Below are 19915 nucleotides of genomic sequence, written 5' to 3' on the forward strand. Positions count from 1 at the left end.
AAATTCCCATTCCCCCATTTAATTTCTTTCCTTTCTTTCTCCCATTTCTTCATTTCCAGTTTTATAACTGAAACAATGTTAGCTTACCTATCTAATACAATGGGCAGCACCAAATGATTTAAGAAGAAATGTTTAAACTGTGACTAGTTGATTGGGCACAGTCAGAGGGCTGACCCTTTTTGAAATAAGGGTGAGGTAGGCAAAGATGCACTTTAGAGTGAATAGGATATTCATTCTGAGTCGCCTCTTTCCATAGGAACGTTCCTTTCCCATTTCCCTCTTATTCCCAAGATGTTTCTGCTGTCTCCTCTATTAACTATATGAAAATTAATAAGTTAGATGACTTCTAGTCAAGACCGAATGTGGGGAATTGGGTCCTGAAGCTCTAAGATGCTTCACAATTGCTTTTCCTATTTAGCTTCATAACTTCTTTTCATACTTAGTTTTCTTCTTAGATCCTTCATTCCCATTAAATGACTGATAGCTTAAAGTGTTACTCATTCCAGGGATGTTTGCCTTTCAACCAGCATCAAAGCCCTAAAATAATGGAATAAACTTCTGATAATAGAATTGTAGGTGTCAGCAAGCAGGTGGGAGAGAATCTAGTGGAGTCCCGAGGCCTTCCCCCTGCCCAAAAAGATACAGCACATAGGCTTTCATCTTCTCTAATTGGCTAGCCCTGAGTGTAACATATTCACAAGATGATTACCTTTGATCCCCTACAGATTTTTTTCTCCTCTTTTATGCTCTACTACTGTGCTTTTCTTCTAACTCTGGAGGCAATACAGGATAATTAGAAGCACTGCAAGAAGATATGGAGAAGTTTGGTATTAGAGTAAGCAAATAAGGAGGCATAGATACTTTCTGAATTTTTGGGATAAAGTCAGGAAATGGCAGTCCCTAAATTGGAGAGGACATAATTAAGGTAAAAATCTATGTGATTTTACATCTGTTTAAGTAGCTTATGGTGGTACCATAGAGTCCTGGACCTAAGAAGTATAAATCACTGAAAAGTATACCAATACCCCAGCATCTGGGCATTTTACATTTTAAATAGATCTAGAAAATGCAGCAGGCTTTGTCCTGATCAGGAAATCCAAGAAAAAATTGGTGAGTCATCTCCCCAACTCCCCCCCACCCAAAGCCCAGCTTGGTACAGGGAAACAGAGAAGCCTGTGGCTGTTTAGTCTCTAGGGACAGAATCTAGTCTGGAAAGGTCTCTTGTAGCATTCTAGCCCATAGAGAAGCTGTGTACAAGGGTAAGAAGAATTCTCAAATCTAGGACATAAGGGCCTAATTATGGGCAGGGTGCAGGAGGAGAGGTCTGTTGGGTAGCTCTGTTTCTCACTACCCAGTTTGAGAGTTGATGGAGAAGGGGACCTATACCTAGGAATGGTGTTCCAGAGTGTAGAACAGTTACTGGCCTTAGGCTGAACACAAAACAAGGAACAAGTTCAGAAGAAAGCAATTCCTCAGACTGTAGGAACGGAGTAAGGTTTCATTTATAGCTTCTAACCCACTCTGAGGAAAGAAGAGGAATAACTAGAGAGGAATCTCAGACCAAAGAGAAGCCTATAGTTCTGTCACTCAAAACTAGCTGGGCTTTCCAGATGGCTGATTGTGACAGAATCCAATAGTAGTCCACTAAAATTCCAAGTACGGCAAGTCATCAAGAAAGTTGCACAAACTCAAATCCAAAACTTATAGGACTCAGACCCAGGGTAGGGAGGAGAGAGAAACAGTGATCAGACTTCCCATTGAATCAGACCCACTGAAAGTTTGCATCTCTCCACTATGAACTTTCCCTCAGACTTGTGTGCTAATTCAACATTCAATACTCCAAGAAAGCAGAAGTAAGATCAGCCCAGACATTCTCTTGAGAAGTTCTTAGAGCCTGGCCCTAGCATAGAGTCTGAAGTCAGAAAGTTAGCTGAAAGAATGAGCAAACAAACATTAAAAAGCTATTATGATGTTTGGGATGCCTAAGAGACAAACACAGAAAAAGAGAATGGTGACTAAACATCTCAAGTAAAACCTCAAAGAAAAACAAAGCTTAGGAACAAATTAAACTAGATTTCCTACAAGAAAAGAAGCAAAAGTTTAATAAAAGACTTAAAATGTTTTTATAAAAGAAATGAGAATACTAGAGGGAAAAGGAATGAGAGTCATGGAAAAAAGAATAAAAAAAAGAAATTAACAGTAAAGAAAAAATACTTTAAGAAGCCAGAAAGAAAGAAACTAAAAGAACTAAAGTACAGAGCAGGCATAATTAGGATTAAGCAGTCACTACTAAAAAGGAGTAGAGAACTTGGAATAAAATAATCCAAGAGGTACAGAATATAGCCTTTTAAGTGAGAATAAAATTATCTAGGAAAAAATAATATAATCCTACACAGGAAAAAAAAATCCCCCCACCCACAAAAACAAAAAAACAAAACAAAACAGAACAAAAAAAACCAGGGCTTTTGAGCATTCCTGATGAAAAGACTAGAGCTCATAGAAACTTTGAGTTGTTAACACAGAAAGCTGGGTCAGGGTAAATGCATTAGAATGATCATAGTGGAGTAAAAAAAAAGTATAATATGGGGAGGTGATGCATTTGTCCCTTCAGAACCCTATCATCATCATCAGGGGTCATAAAGGGAATATAATTAGACAGAAGGTCTGGAAGAGTTTTTGTTGTTTTGATGGTCTTAAAATAAGAATAAAAGGGAAAGGAAGAATAACACAAACTATGGAAAGAAGGTAAAAAATACATCCCATAATTTGGATGTTTAAGTAGAAGTCCATGCAAATAGGGAGGAAAGGATGAAGGGGAGTGGTTTACGCTTGAACTTCATTCTCATTTCAAATGACCAAAGAATAAAAAAGAAGACATAAAAGGATACAGAAATAAATTTCTCCACACAGGAAAAGAGGAGCAAAAAGAGAGGAAAAAAAAGAAGGAATAAAAGGGAGGGCAGATTAAGGTAGGGAGCAGTCCTAAATAGAATAAATTCTAAGTAAGGATGTTCAAAAATATTCATAGCAGATCTTTTTGCAAAGAGAAAGAATTGAAAACTGAAGAATGCTCAACAATTAAGGAATGACTGAACAAATGATGGTATATGAATATGATAGAATTCTATTATATTGTAAAAAATGATGAAAGAGATAGTTTCACAGAAACCTGGGAAAGCTTGTATGAAGTGATACAGAAGCTAAGGAAAACCAAGAGGATAGTTTAGACAGTGACAGCAATATTGTAGTATCAAATATCCTTGAAAGACTTAGGAACTGTAGTCAATGCAATGACAAACAACAATTCTAGAAGACTTGGAATAAAGTTCACATCCTAAGAAAGAGTTGATGAACTCAAAGTGCTGACTGAGATACATATTTTGAATAAGACCAATATAGGAATTTATTTTGCTTGCCAATATCTATTTGTGATGGGTTTTATTTTTTTCCTGTATCTTTCATTTGGTGGGGGAGTATGAAGAAATCAGAGTGATAGGAAGATTTTTGATGATTGAAAGATAAAATTTAATTAATTTAAAAATTACAATTACAAAATATTTATTTGGTAAGACCCCACCCCCCAAAATGGTCAAGTTGGCCTATGACTCAGAACCGTGAAGAAATGTTTGGATTCCTGGCAGAAGGCAAGAGAATTTTCCTGTCTTTATTGGATGTAGTGCATGCCTGTCAGCTTAGCTCAGCCATTATCAGTGAACTAAGGGTGAGGAAAATTGGAAAACTGGGTATCCAGTCATTTTGAAGGAAACTCTCATGTGATAAGGAGTTTGGAGACACAGATTCAGAGGTGCACCGAAACACCTTTGTGTCACCCAGTCTTTGACTTAGCCAACTTGCTAGCTACCATATCTATGTGTTTTCCTCTAATTCCTACTTTCTTGGCTTCTTAATAACCAGAATCTCTGTGGTTGGGAAGGCCACTAGGTTTACCTCACCATCTCCTGCTCCTTAATAGTAGTATACTACCCCATTGGTTTTTAAAAATTATATTCTACTAAGCACTGGAGGTGAACATGAAGTGTGGAGAAGCAGTTTTCAGCCACTGAAGAAAATGACACCAGCTGCAGAGAGAGCCTTATAGTTCAGTTATGGTCCAAAACAACCACTATATTCATATCAACTATTTTTTTCCTGTATAAACTTATTTTGCCAAGTTTTAGCCTTGATATTAAACTGAGTCTTTCCACCTTTATCCAGGATACTAAATCTCAGCCTTTTTAAATCTATTTCTCTAGCCCTCAGATATGAGGGACGGAGGTCTAGGATCTAGCTACGTTTTTCTTAGTATCTTCTCAGAGGTCAATCATTCTATGGGATAACTCATCCTGATCCAATTGATTACATTTTTATTAAGTTTCTTGGCACAGGAGATACAAGGGAAAATAAACAGTCTTTTCCTTCCATCAGTATACATTCTCATAGGCAATATACAATCTTGGTAGATAAAAAACACAGATAAAATAGATACAAGGGTTACAGACTACAATGCAGGCAAATATCAACTATTTCCTCAAACTCCTAGTGAGAAGGAACTCTTTCTTTGCTGAACCTCAAAACTACCTGAAGGACCTTGAATTTTGTCCTCTTGACACCTTATCTTTCTTCTGAAGGATTACATGTTTTGACCACTCTGTAAATATCTTGAGCTTCTGTCTGTGAAGCCTATCTGCCTCTCTGAGATGGATTTGATAGTAGAGTTTTTTCATCTGCTTTAACCATCATCTCTTCTATCTATACCACAAAAAGGTCATGGGCCACATGGCCTTACTGAACCTAGGTCTCTACACCCTTTCCTGCATGGCTACTTGCCTCAGAACACTACATTGTCTAGTTCTGATCTTGCGCTCCCAGGTAGGTCCAGATCTAGAACCCTGCTACTAACAAAATTCAGAGGGCAGATACACTTTAACAGCAGTAAAGGCCAGCTGCCAATTAAGGATACAATCATGACTCAGCATTCTGAATCATGATCCAGTTGAGTCCTTGGGAAGTGATGGCAAAGGGGAGGGAGTTTCCATTAGGAACATTTTTTTATCCAATTAGAAATAAAAACATGTCTGTGATATGATAGCATTAGCTAATTCTCACCCCCTCTGGTAGTTGGATAAAATCTTTTCCAAACACATAACCTGAGAGATGATTAAACATAATCTTATGTTTGTTTAATGAGAAGAAGGTATCTGTTAAAGTTCAACAAGGAGCCTTCCTGAAATTTCCTCAGGAAGAACATCAATCTAAACTATAACTTGTATAAGATAAACTGCAGTCTAATGTCATAACAGCAAGAGTTAATAGTATAATGATGGAAGCTTTTGGCAACTGATAAGCAATACCGCAAAGACAGATATAGTAAAGGGTTATTTGTCAGTATTTATCAAGAATTGTCTAAGGGAGAGGGTGGCCTGATGGGCTGAAATGAATATTCCCATCCATTTGGCAGATTTCCCTGCAGTGGAGAAGAGTGCACCAGTCTATTGCCACTCGATGACAATATTCTTTAAGATCATTTTGCTTTCCTTGCTTAGACACTGCTTACCCAAGCAGCTGTCTGATCTTAATTTGGTTTCCCGAGTAGACTTCTCTACTGGGAAACAAATGGGCTAACTGGCTTCGTAGAATTATTCTGATAGATTTGGCAGTTATTTTTTTTCTCTGAGTAAATTAATAAATTGATTTATAAAACAGTCATCAAAATGCAGTGGAAAGACTGCTGAATTTGAGTTTGGAGAACCTGGGTTTGAATCTCAGCTCTAAATATTTGTGTGACCTTAGGCAAATTGATTCATTCATCTGAATTTTGGATTTCCCATCTGTAAAATTAGCTCATTGGGTTAGATGAGACTAAAAGATCCATTTCCATGCTAAACCTGAAACTATCACCCTATGATACTCTCGTGATTTGAGGTAACACAAGACAGTACTCTAGACTCTGACTAGCCCTGAGTGAACTGATGAAATTACATGCCTGGATATGCCAAGCTGAGAACCACATTTTTGCAATTTGGCAGCTACAAATATACAAATAAAACAAAATATACATCTACATGCATACATACAAAGTATACATATACATAAAACAAATATACAAATAAAGCAAAACAAAGATAGACAACCTTCTTTTCTCTTATAGTCCTAATTAATAACATAAAATATCTTCTAGGGAATCTGCAAAGGACCTTTAAGTTGACAATTAAACTAAGATCACACTACTCTATTTAGTATCAAGCATGAATGAATCTCTATGAGACATAGGAACTCATTTGACCACTCTGTAACCTAGGCAATTCTGCATGACTTTGTATTATAGGCAGGTTCTTGGATCATATTCCTCCTATGATAAAATCATAGCCTATATCACTACATGAGAGAGAAAGGTTTTCAAACTAACAAAATCCAATTCAAGAAGAATTTATTAAATGCTTCTAATATGCTAAGCACTGTGCTGTATGCTATGGGTGCAAAGACAAAACCCCAAAACACAAGTTCCTGCCCTCAAGGAGCTTACATTCTCTTGATGGGAAACCACACACACCCACCCCTATATCCATATATACACATATATACATCTATATGCTGTATAGAAAACAAATATAAAATAATTAAGGTACGATACTAATAGCTGAAGATATCAGAAAGAAAGGGGGGGTCAGAGGTTCAACTTGTGCTGATCCGTTAAGTGAGTTTGGGATCCTAAGATCTAAAGAAAGAAAGAACATTCTAGGTATCCATAGGGTAAGTTTTTGCAAAGGAAAGAAAATAGAAATTAGAATGTCATTCAAGAACAAAAAGTTGACCAGTTTGACTAGAATGTGGGAGGGGGAATATGAAGTCATCCTAGAAAGATAGTTGAGATAGATCATAAGAAGTTTTAAATGTCAAACAGAGATCTATATTTTATCCTAAAAGTAACAGTGATACATAGAACTTTTTGAGTTGCATCTGGAGAATGGATTGGAAAGGTGAAAGTCTGCATGCAAGGAGACTATGAGAACAGGCCAGATAAGAAATAAAGAAGGTCTATCTAGGGTGGGACTTTGTGAGTATAGAGAAGGGTAGACACTCAAGCTATATTGTAGAGGCCTATTTGACATGACTTAGCAACTGCTTACACATTGTGAAGGAGAGGAAAGCATGATGATTCCAGGGTTCCAAACTTGTGTGACTGGAAGAATTGTGGTGCTTTTGGCAGAAATAAGAAAATTAGAAGGAGCACGGAGAGTGAGGAGCGGGTTGGGTGGGGATGAATTCTGTTTTGGACATAATTGAATTAGAAAAGTCTATGCAACATCAATTTGGAAATGTCCAGCAGGAAGTTGGTGATAGGGCCTGGAGTTCCAGGAAAAGATGGAGATTGTAAATGGATACTTAGGAATTATCTGTGTGGGGGTGGTAGCTGTACACATTGGAGACAATGAATTCACAGAGAAATATAATGACAGAAGTGAAGAGGGCCCAGGATAAAGCCTTGGAGATTGAGGAAGGCTAGTCAGACAGATAGCAAAAGAACCACCACAGAAACTTTACAAAACCCAGGGAGAAAGGACTACCTAGAACATGGGTTCTTCAACTTTTCTTTGTTATGAACTTCTTTGGCAGTCCAGTAAAGCCTCTGAACTCTCTTTTAAGAATAATATTTCTAATTGCATAGGCCTACAAAGGAAATCACTTATAGCGATAGTACATTTAATAAAATGTTTTTTTTTTAAATGTTCATTGCCTCCAAGTTAATGACCCCTGTCCTAGAAGAAATGGTGATCAGTCTGGCAAATTCTGCAGATAGGACAATCAGGATCATTCAATTGAACAATAAAGATATCACTAGTGACCCTGGAATCAGCAATTTCAGTTGGATGATGGGGACAGAATCCACATTGTAAAAGGTTAAGGAGCTGCTTTTCTCAGGACATATTCTAGAAAGGAAGAGACAGGACAATAGCTATCATGATAGGATCAATAAAATGTTGATTTTTTTGGTTTGTTGGTTTCATCTTTTTTTGCATAGATAGGAGCAATAGGGTCTGTAGACCATAGGGAAACAGTCAATGTTTGAGGAAAGATTAAAAATTAAGGAAAGAGAGATGATCAAAGGTCAAGATTCTACAGGAGAACGGAAAGTAAATTCTCCCATCCCTTCCATTGCTCTTTGTTTACTGACACATTTATTACTAATTTTTTATTGTATTTTCAAACCCCATCCTTTAATGAGTTTTAAAAATGGTAATGCTATGATAAATGAAGTGGTCACTTGTATGCTAATAAGTGATATTGTAGATTGTGAACAGTAAAGATTCATCACTTCCATAGCCTTCTGGGAGGAAGTTTAGAAATAAAAGTAGATGATGACAGACTTTCAGATCATTTCATTAATGATCAACAGCTTCCTCCCTCTGCACAAGTCTCATTTTTTTTTTCTTCATAAGTCCTTTTCATCAACTCCTTTCATCCATGGCATTTGTCTTTGGACTTGCTTCTTAGGAGACTATTAAATAACATGGCAAATACCCCAAGAGAAGCACCTAGGTGATACCATGGCTAGACTGCTAAGCTTGAAGTCAGGAAGACCTAAATTCAAATCCAGACACAGGCACTAACTAACGGTGTGATCCTAGGCAAGTCATTTAACCTCTCTCTGCCTTAATTTCCTTGACTATAAAATGGGGTTAATAATAGGACCTATCTCCTAAGGTTGTTGTGAATATCTAACAAGATAATACTTGTAAAGTGCTTGGTACAATGCCTGGCACATCACAGATACCTAATAGCTTCTACTTCCCTTCCTCCCTCATCCTCAAGAGTACAAATTAGGCAATAGGGAAAAGTAGAAATCAGTAAGCAAGGATGTCCAATTACTTTTCCAGGAAAATACTACACTATAATTTTTTTAAGTCAAATTTGGGTCTTCATATTAAAATTACTTCAGGCCACAAGTGCAAAGGAATAAAAATTGAATAAAAACCAAAAATAGAAGCAGAAATGTCCAGCATATGCTAGATCAATGAAACACCCACTTAAAACACTCTGGTTGCCACTAAGCTCTCTGTTGGTCACCAGCCTGGAGATCTTCACAAATAATTTAATGAACAAACAAATGGTGCCCTGATGCTCTGAAAGAACACTTTGGGGCCCCAAAATGACCACTTCCTTCCCAAGAAAAGCTTACCCATGGAGGGAGTTTGCTTCATTTTCTCTGCTCTCTAGAATCGATTGCTAACTCCCCAGTAAAGGGATGGGATTTTGTCATATGTTTCCTGGTGCACTTGGAAAGTGCAGGGGACAGCCTCAAAATAACAACATGACATAAGTCACATGTAAATCACCACATTAGAAAACTCTTAAGCATTCATAAAGCTAGCTTTTCTTAGTTCGTTGTTTCAAAAATGAAAAATATTTATAATGATAAAGTGTAATCACCATTTTCCCTAAGCCACCAAAGGATCATAAATTTGAAGCTCCTCAGAGTCCAACCCCTTTGTTTTTCAGATGAGGAAACTGAGGCAAAGAGAGGCAAAGCCAGGGTCACAATGCTATTAAGTTTCTGAAGTAGAATTTGGACTCAAGTATTCCTGAATTTAAGACTAGTGTTCTTTTCACTATACCACTTAGCTGTTTCTAGATTAGGCATTATTAGTGTGTGTGTGTGTGTGTGTGTGTGTGTGTATGACAGACCCTTTTGCCAGCCTTTTCCCCTTCTCAGGGAAAAAAATAGATAGGTAGATAGATAGATAGATAGATATTGCACAAAATAAAATACATAAGAATACAAAGGAAAGCAATTATGTTGAAATAGTTATCCAAAAGTAAAAACAAAAACAAATTCACGAACCCCAGATTGAGAACCCGTGATCTAGATCACTGATTTACTGTTAGGAGAGACTCTATGTACATAACGGGAGCTCAAAAAGCACATGTTGAATAGAAGAAAGAAGCCATGTCTCTTCCCAGTTGGTTAATGCTAAGGAAATATACATTTATTTTCATTTTGGCATAAATAAAATGTTTCACTTAATCTGCTTCCCAACAGATCTGAGGCCAATGTAGCATAAACATGAGGGTAAAAGAATTAATCTCCCTTCCATATAGGAGAGCAAATGGATGGTTTTCTCTCCTGACTACAGAGGACATATTATTATGCCCTGAAGAAGCAAAACAGAAAAATCAATCTCCTTATTAGGAAGGTAAATATACCAGAAAAGAAATTTTCCCCAATAGGGCTGTCCTGAGAAGGATACAAGGGCCTAGTACAAATGTTATTATGCAATGCCTAACTTCCCCCTCCACCTCAAACAGTGTTGTTATATAGGTGAAATCTGGTTACAATCAGCACCATGGGCATGGGCATGGCATGAAGGCCAAAGGAAAAGGCTACAAGTATGGCCAGGAGAAGAGAGATCTCTGTATTCCTCTCTCTGTTAAAATTAGACAAGAATATTTTTTCATTTAATTGTAGGAGAGATTGTGGAATCAAAGTTTATTTAGACACTCTCTATGCTCAGGGATTTGGCCAAACAAAAAATAATGAAAATGTCTAGTTTCCATTCATTTTCCACTTAAGATTCTATCCAGATTCAGTTCTCATGAGGAATCAATAAGCTCTGCCATACCATCTTTTCAACAAACTAAATCAGAATGTATTTTGAATATGAATGAAACTGGAAAGGAATTCACTACTGATTTCTTATCAAAAAGTTCAACATCAATATATGCACAGTTAGGATCTCTTCTTTCTCTAATAGTACACTTACAATAAAGCTCATAATATCAAAATGATGTTATTAAATCTATCATTGCCTCCCCCAAAGTGAGAATATTTGTCATTGATACTTTAGCCCACAACTCATCACTGTCTTGTTCACACAGGTGAACTAAATAGGAATGTTAAAAAAATGAAGCCTCTAGCTACTTGCTCCCAAAATTTAGTAGCCTCAAAGAACTTTGCTTCTCTGCTCTTTCAGTTTAGGGTATGAATGATTATCCACTGGAAGCCATACTAAGTCCTAGTGGTGACAGCATGTCATCTGGGAATAATAAAATGTTAATATTTAAGGTTTCAATGAAGATTGGGTTTCTGCTCCTATTTAATTTAAAACCTTTCTAACTGCTTTGAGGTGTAGTCAGTTAGCTCTCAATCACTTAAAAAACTGAGGGAGAACAGGGATGTGGTTGATCAAAGCAGTAGATAATCCAGACAAAATTTATTTTGCCATTATTATTATAAATTCTGAGTGGAAGATGTTTATGCCCTCAGATATGAATATGGGTGCTTAGGATATTCTCAGAGCTAGTTTCAAATAAAATGATGAAGGCACATTGGGAAGACAATGTAGAGAAAGACCAGCAAAGTCATTCTTTCCTGGCCAAGTCAACGCAACATCCTCATTCCACGTTAGGTCTGCTGGAGCCAGCTTAACCAGATCTGCTCTCTTAGATTGTTGCTGAAAAAAATATTAGCATTTGAGACTTGAGGCAGTGAAGGGCTTTTCCCACCAAGGTAAAGGCTGAATTCTAGACAAGTGCAAATTTAGAGACCTTAGATGTTAATACAGTAAGTAATAAAGCTGTCACTAGAGGGAGATAGAAACAAACCAAGTCTTTTAGCAAAATTCCACAGCATTTGCCAATGGCCTTAAATTCTTCCTTAGGACTGTTGTTGTTCAGTGGTTTTAGTCGTGTCCAACTCTTCTTGACCCCATTCGGGTCAAAGATACTGGAGTGGTTTGCCATTTCCTTCTCCAGATTATTTTACAGATGAGGAAACTGAGGCAAGCAGGGTTAAGTGACTTTCCCAGGGTCACTCAGCTAGTAAATATCTGAGGCCAGATTTGAATCTGGGAAGATGAGGCTCCCTGACTCCTGGCCTGGCACTCTACCCACTGAGCCACCTACCTAGCTGTTTCTTCTTCAGGAATACTGGAATGTAAATGATCCATTGAGGAATAATCACTTCCTGTGTAGCAGTTTTATTGAGAGTTTTTAGTAAGTATATTAGGAAGATCATAGGATCAGTGCTCTAGAGTAGCAAAGGACCTCAGAAGCCATATGGTTCATTTTGCAGATGAGGGAAGCTGAGGCCTAGAGAAGTTAGATTACTTGTCCAAGGTCATACCAGTCATAAGTATAAGCCTAAGAAAGCAGTTTCTCTCAAATATATCATAAGATTTGCCTACAAACTAACTTTTTTACCTACATTTAGAACTCATAGTTACCTTAGAAGCCATTTAATTCAAAACCATCATTGAAAGATGAGGAGGCTCAGGCCCAGAGAAGGTAAATGACTTACCCAAGGTTACACAGGAAATAAAAGACTGAAATAGGAAACCCAGTTCTTCTGACTCCAGATCTGATACTCTTGATGGTTCTTAAAGTGTCTCAAGATAAGATGAATAATGTTTCCTAATATTTATCTTTTGGTGTAGGTCTTAACATTAGCTTCCTATTTACTGAAGAGTAAGAAAATCATTTTATTTTTTTAGAAATTGAAAATTTCATTTCAAAATGTGGAGTTCTGTTTGGGAACAAATGCCATCAAAAGACACCAGGTATTTTACCTCACAGATTAAATATGTGTAACTGTGATCGACCTTTAGAGCTGTGACGCCCCCTAATTATGTGATTTGGGACAAGTCACATAACCTCTCTGAAACAGCTTTATCATCTGTCAAATGGGCATAATGCTACTTACATTACGTACAATGCAGAGTTGTTGTGAGCTAAGCACTTTGTAAACTTTATAGCTGTATGCTACTTTTTTGGGGGGGGCAGTTCTGGTCTGGCTTTATTAGAAGTAAGGAGCCTAAGAACTGGGTGAGGCTGTAATGGCTGAAGAAATAGGCTGCAGATGGTTTAAATGGGGCTAACTCTAAGGTGGAGGGGGAAGTGGAAGAGGTTTCTTTAATGCTAAGGCAGGGGAGGAGCAGAATAGGGGAACAATGGGGAGGAGAGGCAGGATAGGGTCTGGACTCAAAGTGGGGGTATAAGGCAGAAAACTAGCAGGAGAGGGGGCTCAGAAAGAAGCTTCCCAGGAAGTGGGAGCAGCCATCAGGGCCTGTTTCAGTTACTCGTCGGTGACAAACATCACTACATTCCAGGAGCCCAAGTGTAGGAAGGAAGGCATGAACCCTTTGTAGAAGGCTTGGGGTCCCTCCTTCCAAAGCATGGTGAGGGTGCGGTGGCAGCACCGGCATACTGGCCCAGGGCAGAGTTCATGTATCTTGTCTTGACCACGTCCAAGGGGGAAGCAATGATGGTGATGTAGAAACCAGCCCTAAAGGCTAATGTGAAGTGGCAGAGAAGGTCATCAGTCATGAGACAGGCTTTCAGGAGAGCATCTTTGATGAGATCATAGGTTACCATTGTGGGCAACATTGGGTGAAGTTCCTTTCCATAAGCCTCGAAGGCCCTCCTCTCAGTGATAGTCTTATAGGCATCCATTGTACCCTGGTACCTCTGGCTGCCACCTACACGAGCCTGGGCCTGGAAATGTACCTTCACATCTGTGGGTTGGGCTACACCCACTGCCAGTGCCCCTGTGGTGCAGCCTGCCAGGACAAGGCTCACAAGGCCTGCATGATCAGATACCTTGGTGTACAACTGCTTGACAGAGTCATCAAGGACAGTGTGGACAGAGGCAAAACTCATCTGGAGCTGCAACCCAGCCACCAGACTGTTGTACAGACTGCTAGGGCCCTCAGGCTTCACCATGGTCAGAATGGTGCCCATGACACCTTGATAGTGGGCATTGGTAGAGGAAGCTCAGATGGCCCACTGGCTCTCTCCTTGAATCTGCAGCTGGACTTTGGCTGTATCCAGGGGGAAGCTGATGAGGTCAGCGATGCAGGTGGCGGTACCAGCCCCAAGGAACTTTATCCTGGCTGTTGGAGGCACATCTGTAGGCTTAAATCCAACCATGATGCATGCTGACTTTCTGCTACTTCCCAGGAGTCAGAGGAGAAATGGAAAGATAGCCTCCACTGACTGAGCAAGACAAGACAGAGGAACTCTGCTGGAGTCCTGATCTGGACGGTCTCACAATGATGGCACCTTGATCAAGCTTCTCTAAAGGTGTCCTGCTCTTCAAAGTTGCTCACAACAACCATGGCCCACTTCTCTTGATTTTCCTTAGAAAGTTGTTGGGAAACGGAACACCTAATGATCATACTATGTGTCTGGACCGTAGAGGAAAACATGAGGAGGCCAAAGGAGGCACGAGGCCTGATGCAGAGTCTGGCATCCAGCAGGCTGGAAGGGCTGCCTAACTGTCTCTCTGCTGGGTCCCTAGGAGGTCTCAGCCTTGGAGGAGGTTGATGCCCACTCACTCAGCAGTATGCTTCTTAATACAATAGAAACCAAAGTCCATTGTCATTTTATTTCCTAAATTAAAAAGCACACTTTGTCTGAGAAGTTTGGGGCCTGAGGAATAAAGAGAGATATGAAGAACAGGCAGAGGACAGGAGAGGTGATAAAGGTAATGGTTCCTAAAGTCTAAATTCATAGCTCCTTTCTTAGTGTTCATTTCTCTTTTGAAGCTTCTGGTAAATCCCTTGTCAGCTACAAAAGGTTGCAGAGACAATACCCATAAGGTATTGAAATAACAGTTAGCTTATCATTTATACAAGAAATATCAGTTAATCTCATTTCCTTTGGTCATAATCTATGCTCCTCCTCTTAAAAAGTTTAGCTCTTTATTCATAACTCCTCTCCATTTAAACTAATGAATTCATTCAAATACAGAGAATCATTGTCATTTAATTTATGCTGTTCTCTGAGTAATGTTATGTGGCTACGATACATGTAACCCCACAGCCTTTGAAGAATCAAAGGTACTGGTGCCCCAAAGAGCCATGGAGAGATGTATAGTGGGTATAAGTAGGGTGGGTCCTATTACTGTCTGCATATAAGCAGTAAATGGCTTAAAAGATAGCATTCAGAAAATGTATTCTTAGGAATGGAGGCAGGCTAGTCATATAGTGAGGTTGAGGATTACAAATGGATGGAATGCTTCACTGCTATCCATGAAATGTTAGAAGACCTAGAGGAAGATCTACAGGGAATTGGATTGCTACTCTAGGGAAGATTTTGACAAGAACGGAAGGACTCAGAATAACAAGAAATGAATGGACTGCAATCTTCACTGTTAAGAATAATATACACATTTACGAGCTTGTAGATCTGAATCAGGACACAAATAATCCTTTGATTGACTAGTTTTGTTTTTCATTAAATATTGTATCTGATAGGTTTTGTTTTTGGTTTTTGTTAAGTTTGTTTTGGTCTATATGGTTTTCTTAATGAACCCTCAAACTGAGATTAACATTCAGTGTTTATGGTGAAAAGACACAGGACATAATAAAATGTGCTTCATAAAATAATTAAATAAGTTGGCATATATAATCATGTAGAATAATTGAGAAGACAATCATTTCTTGCAGACTAGGAAGGAACTTTAGCTTAACGGTCTATTATGATTATTTTTGTGTGATGCACACTCTTTCTTTAATTTCCCATCAAAGCTCAGATGCAACATACTGAATCAACCCAAGTGTTAGTTTTCTTTCCTTTTTCAAATATTCCTATTTTTTGATGGGTCTTATTCCCCATCACTGCCTACTTGTCCTATATTTATCTTTTTACATGCCAGAATACCTTAGTAGGATGAATATAAGTTCTGAGAGGACAAGAAGTGCATTTCTCATTTTTTTATATTCAGCATCAAGGTCACCTACTGCATGGATGGTAAATTCTTCCACTTGGAAAGGCTACAAGCCTAGACTAAAGTGAAGAGAATGTTGGTATGTGACTTTTTTGTTTGAAGATGCTTGCACACTCAATGCAGCCTCTGAAGCTGAGATGCAACCAAGTATGGATCAATTCTCTGCTGCTTTTGTTAATTTTGGCCTAACAATTGACACCAAGAAAATACAGGTGCTACATCAGCCAGCACCGTACCATCCATATGTGGAACCACCAGTTATTGCAAATGGAGAAGTTCTGAATACTGTGGATAAGTTCACTTACCTTGGCAGTACAATTTACAGGGATGTATACATAGATGATGAGTTGACACACACATTGCCAGAGCTAGTTGAGTGTTTGGGAGGTTCCAAAGGATAGTGTGGGAGGGAAGAAGTATTAGACTGCCTACCAAACTGAAGGTCTACAGAGCCATTGTGCTGACGTCATTGTTGTATGCCCATGAAACTTGGACAGTATACCAGTGCCATGCCAGGAATGGAGCCCAGGAGCACAGGAAACTGAATTGCTTCCATTTGAATTCTCTTAGGAAGTTTCTGAAGATCCCCTGGTAGGATGGTGGTTGTGGTTTGTCTTTCATTCTCAAAGAGGACCATGACATCAGGAAGATAATACCATGACTTGGAATTGAATTGGATTTGAGTGAGGGAGGGCTGTGTAAGGTCACCAGTCTTACTTTCTCTTCCAGAGCTGTCTGGGTACAGTGGCCAGTTATAGATCAGGACATCTGGAGCTGGCCTAAGATATACTGGGATACCTTGGCCTTTTTAAGTTAAGATATTTCCAAGTTCTCACTTTGATAAGATACCAGACACTGAGGTCCTCTCTCTAACTAATCTGCCAAGAATTCAAAGTCTACTGCAAAGAACTCAATGCCAACAGGCTGGCCATGTTGTCTGAATGGCAAATGTACACTTGCCTAAAAGACTATTTTATGGAGAACTCACACAGAGCAAGTACTCACATGGTGGTCAGAAAAATCGATACAAGGACACTCTCAAGGTCTTTCTTAAGAACTCTGGAATTGATTGTGAGACATGGGAGATACTGGCACAGGACCACCCAGCATGGTGTGCCATCATCAGAGAAGGTGCTGTGTTCTACGAGCAAAGCAGAATTGAAGTGGCTCAAAAGAAACATGAGATGTGCAAAATTAAGAATCCACCCCAAATGTTCACATGGACTATTTATGCCCAATCTGTGGTAGAACATTCCAAGATCATATTGGTCTGATCAGCCATAGTAGGATACACTGTAACTTGACTCTAACATAGTGATGTCATTTTGGTCCTCTTTGAGCAAGAAGGACAGCAATCAACCAACCAACCAACCAACCACTCCTAAAATCTAATACAGTGGCCTGTACAACATAAATTAATATAATTGGTGGCCTTTTCTCAGTCTTTATTCTTTTGTTTTCTTGTAGCTTTTGATCACATTGACTATCCCTTCATCCCCAATATATTGTTCTTCCTTTCCTTCCATGACACTTCTTTCTCATGGTTTCACCTTCTATTCCATTAGCATTGTCCCCCTCTCCCCATAAGAAACTCCCTAAGTATCAGAAGTGGGATTTGAAACCAGATGCAAGATTATTTATACTATATCATACTCTTTCTCCTCTACTGGACTGAAAATTCCATGAAGGGAATAGGCCAAGTATTACATAAATTTTCTGTCTTCTCCAGTACCTATATAGCACAGTGATCTGCATATAATGAGTATTTAATAAAATTTGGAACATTGACTAAATGAATTTTCCATCTTAGACATTCTAAGCATGGCTATAATTACATATTTTAACAGAAAGGGAATAGGTATTATGAGAGGCTAGATGATACAGTGGATAGAGTGTCAGGCCTAAAGTCAGAAGATTCATCTTCTTGAGTTCTAATCTGGCCTCAGACATTTACTAGTTGTGTAACCCTAGATAAGTCACTGTTTGCCTCAGTTCCTCATCTGTACAATTAGATGGAGAAAGAAATGGAAAAACACCCTAGTATCTTTACCAAGAAAACCCCAAATGGGGACCAGAAGAGTCAGAGAGGATAGAAATGACTGAATAACAAAAAGTAAGTATCAAGATTAGATTAAGCATCTTAAATGAGACACTCATTTATTGGAAAGGGCACATTGGTCTATGGGTTATGAACCTGGGTGTTCTAGGCCTCACTCTGCTATCCATGAGATGTGTAATCTTTCACAAATCACTTAAAATCTCCAGGTAGTCCTAAACCTTCTCATCTGTGAAGTGAGGGGGTGTTGAGCTGCTTCATCTAAAGACCCTTATAAACAAAATGTTATACGATTCCAAGAATATAGCAGTCGTTCAGATAGTAACTTAAAGGAGATGGTAATGAGTAAAAACTACAACATAAGCACATTAGGATAGATGAAACATATGTGTGTAGATTTAAAGATTAAATAGTTGGAACTAAGAAAAAGAATATAGTAGTAAAAAAATAATCTGTGAGAAACGTGATTGACTCAAAGAGCAAAAGCAGGAAAAATTTACTCAGATATGGAAAGCTTAGGAAAAGTCTGAAAGACTGATTACAGAGAAATACAAGTACTCTGACCTAAAGTAAATATAAAGACTGAGGCAGATGTCACATTTCTAGAGGCAGACCACAGTGCAAGACAGCTACTTCACCATTTTCCAAAACATCAATAAGAGTAAAGACTAAATAAACAGAATTGTCATTATAAATGGAGCAAACCATCAAGACAAATGAGAACACCTCTGCAGTAAAAAAGAGAAAAAAAGAAGGAAAAAATACATGAGAGGAGCACAGAAAGAGGGAAATAGGGAAAGAGAAGGAGGGAATAAGGAAGGGAGAAAGAGACAGAAAGAGAGAGAGAGAGAGAGAGAGAGAGAGAGAGAGAGAGAGAGGGAGGGAGAGAGAGAGAGAGAGAGGAGAGAGACAGAGAGGAGAGAGACAGAGAGCGAGTGAGAGAGAGACAGAGAGAGAGAGACAGAGAGAGAGAGAGGAGAGAGAGAGAGAGAGAGAGAGGAGAGAGAGAAGAGAGAGAGACAGAGAGAGAGATGGAAGAGGGAAAGAGGAAGAGAAACATATGCATACTGTGTCTAACTCCACAGATATTTTTCTTTCTAATAAGTATGTTACTAATAAGTATGTCCCATGTCACTAACTATCATAGCCCACATCTACTCTGGTTTCTGTAAAAGAGGAGATATATGAGATGACAAGTACATACCTTAGTTGGGCATATTACTGGCTGCTTAGAAAACTGTCATCACCCTTCTTCACTTCTCTGAATTTCCTTCTAGTTCCATCTACTTCTCAGAGATTTTATATTATCTTAATGACAACTCAGATCTGGATGTTGACAGGCTGTATCTAGCCAACATCAAAATCTAGCTTTAGAAAAAGAGAAAAAAAATTCGAACAATCCAGATAACTCACCTTTTAATGGTTTCGTTCAGATGATTAATTTTACATAAACCTAACTTCAGTATCTTTAATTGAACGGATCTTATATTTGTTTCTATATCCCTGCTGTGCTCATTGGGTTAATTAAGATAGATTTAAAAGAAATCATTGGATGAGCAACTAAATTTTATAACAGTCGAAATGGTGAACTATAGAGTGTTTCATACAGAACTGTAGATTTGTAACAAAGAGGGAACTACATAAACTTAAAAGCAACCTTAGAGGCCATCTAGTCTAGCATGGAAAGTTTAATTGATTTATTCAAGGTCAGGTAGGTACCAAGGGGCACATCTGCCACTTGAACTCAGGTCCTCTTACTCCAACTCCTGCACTCATGCCAGTGTACCATTAGGACACTAATGAGCATCACTATTTATCTTGGAACTGGTCACCTTTATGTTACAAATGAAGAAGCAGTAACTATGTGTATCCATTAAGTGATTCAGTATCTATTGTGCAAGAGATAAAGAAGGAAACTACATTTTATTGAAAGGTACTTAGACAATGCTTTTATATCAATAGCATATACACACCTAATGTCATAGAATTTAAAACCTAAAGGAAAAATAAAATGAGCTGTGGGAAGAAATAGATAGTAAAATGATAATAGTGGGGGACCTTTCAGACCTATTTAAATCTAACAAAAACAAACAAGAAAGAACTTAAAGACCTGGATAGAATTTAAAAGAGTCAGA

General features: G+C 38.4%; 1 pseudogene; it reads right to left on the bottom strand.

The window, feature by feature from the left end:
* Positions 1 to 13018: 13018 nt before the first annotated feature.
* LOC118835368 lies at positions 13019 to 13923 on the bottom strand (annotated as a pseudogene).
* Positions 13924 to 19915: the final 5992 nt, after the last annotated feature.

Source organism: Trichosurus vulpecula, chromosome 2 (genome assembly GCF_011100635.1).
Source record: "Trichosurus vulpecula isolate mTriVul1 chromosome 2, mTriVul1.pri, whole genome shotgun sequence".
NCBI classification, from domain to species: domain Eukaryota; kingdom Metazoa; phylum Chordata; class Mammalia; order Diprotodontia; family Phalangeridae; genus Trichosurus; species Trichosurus vulpecula.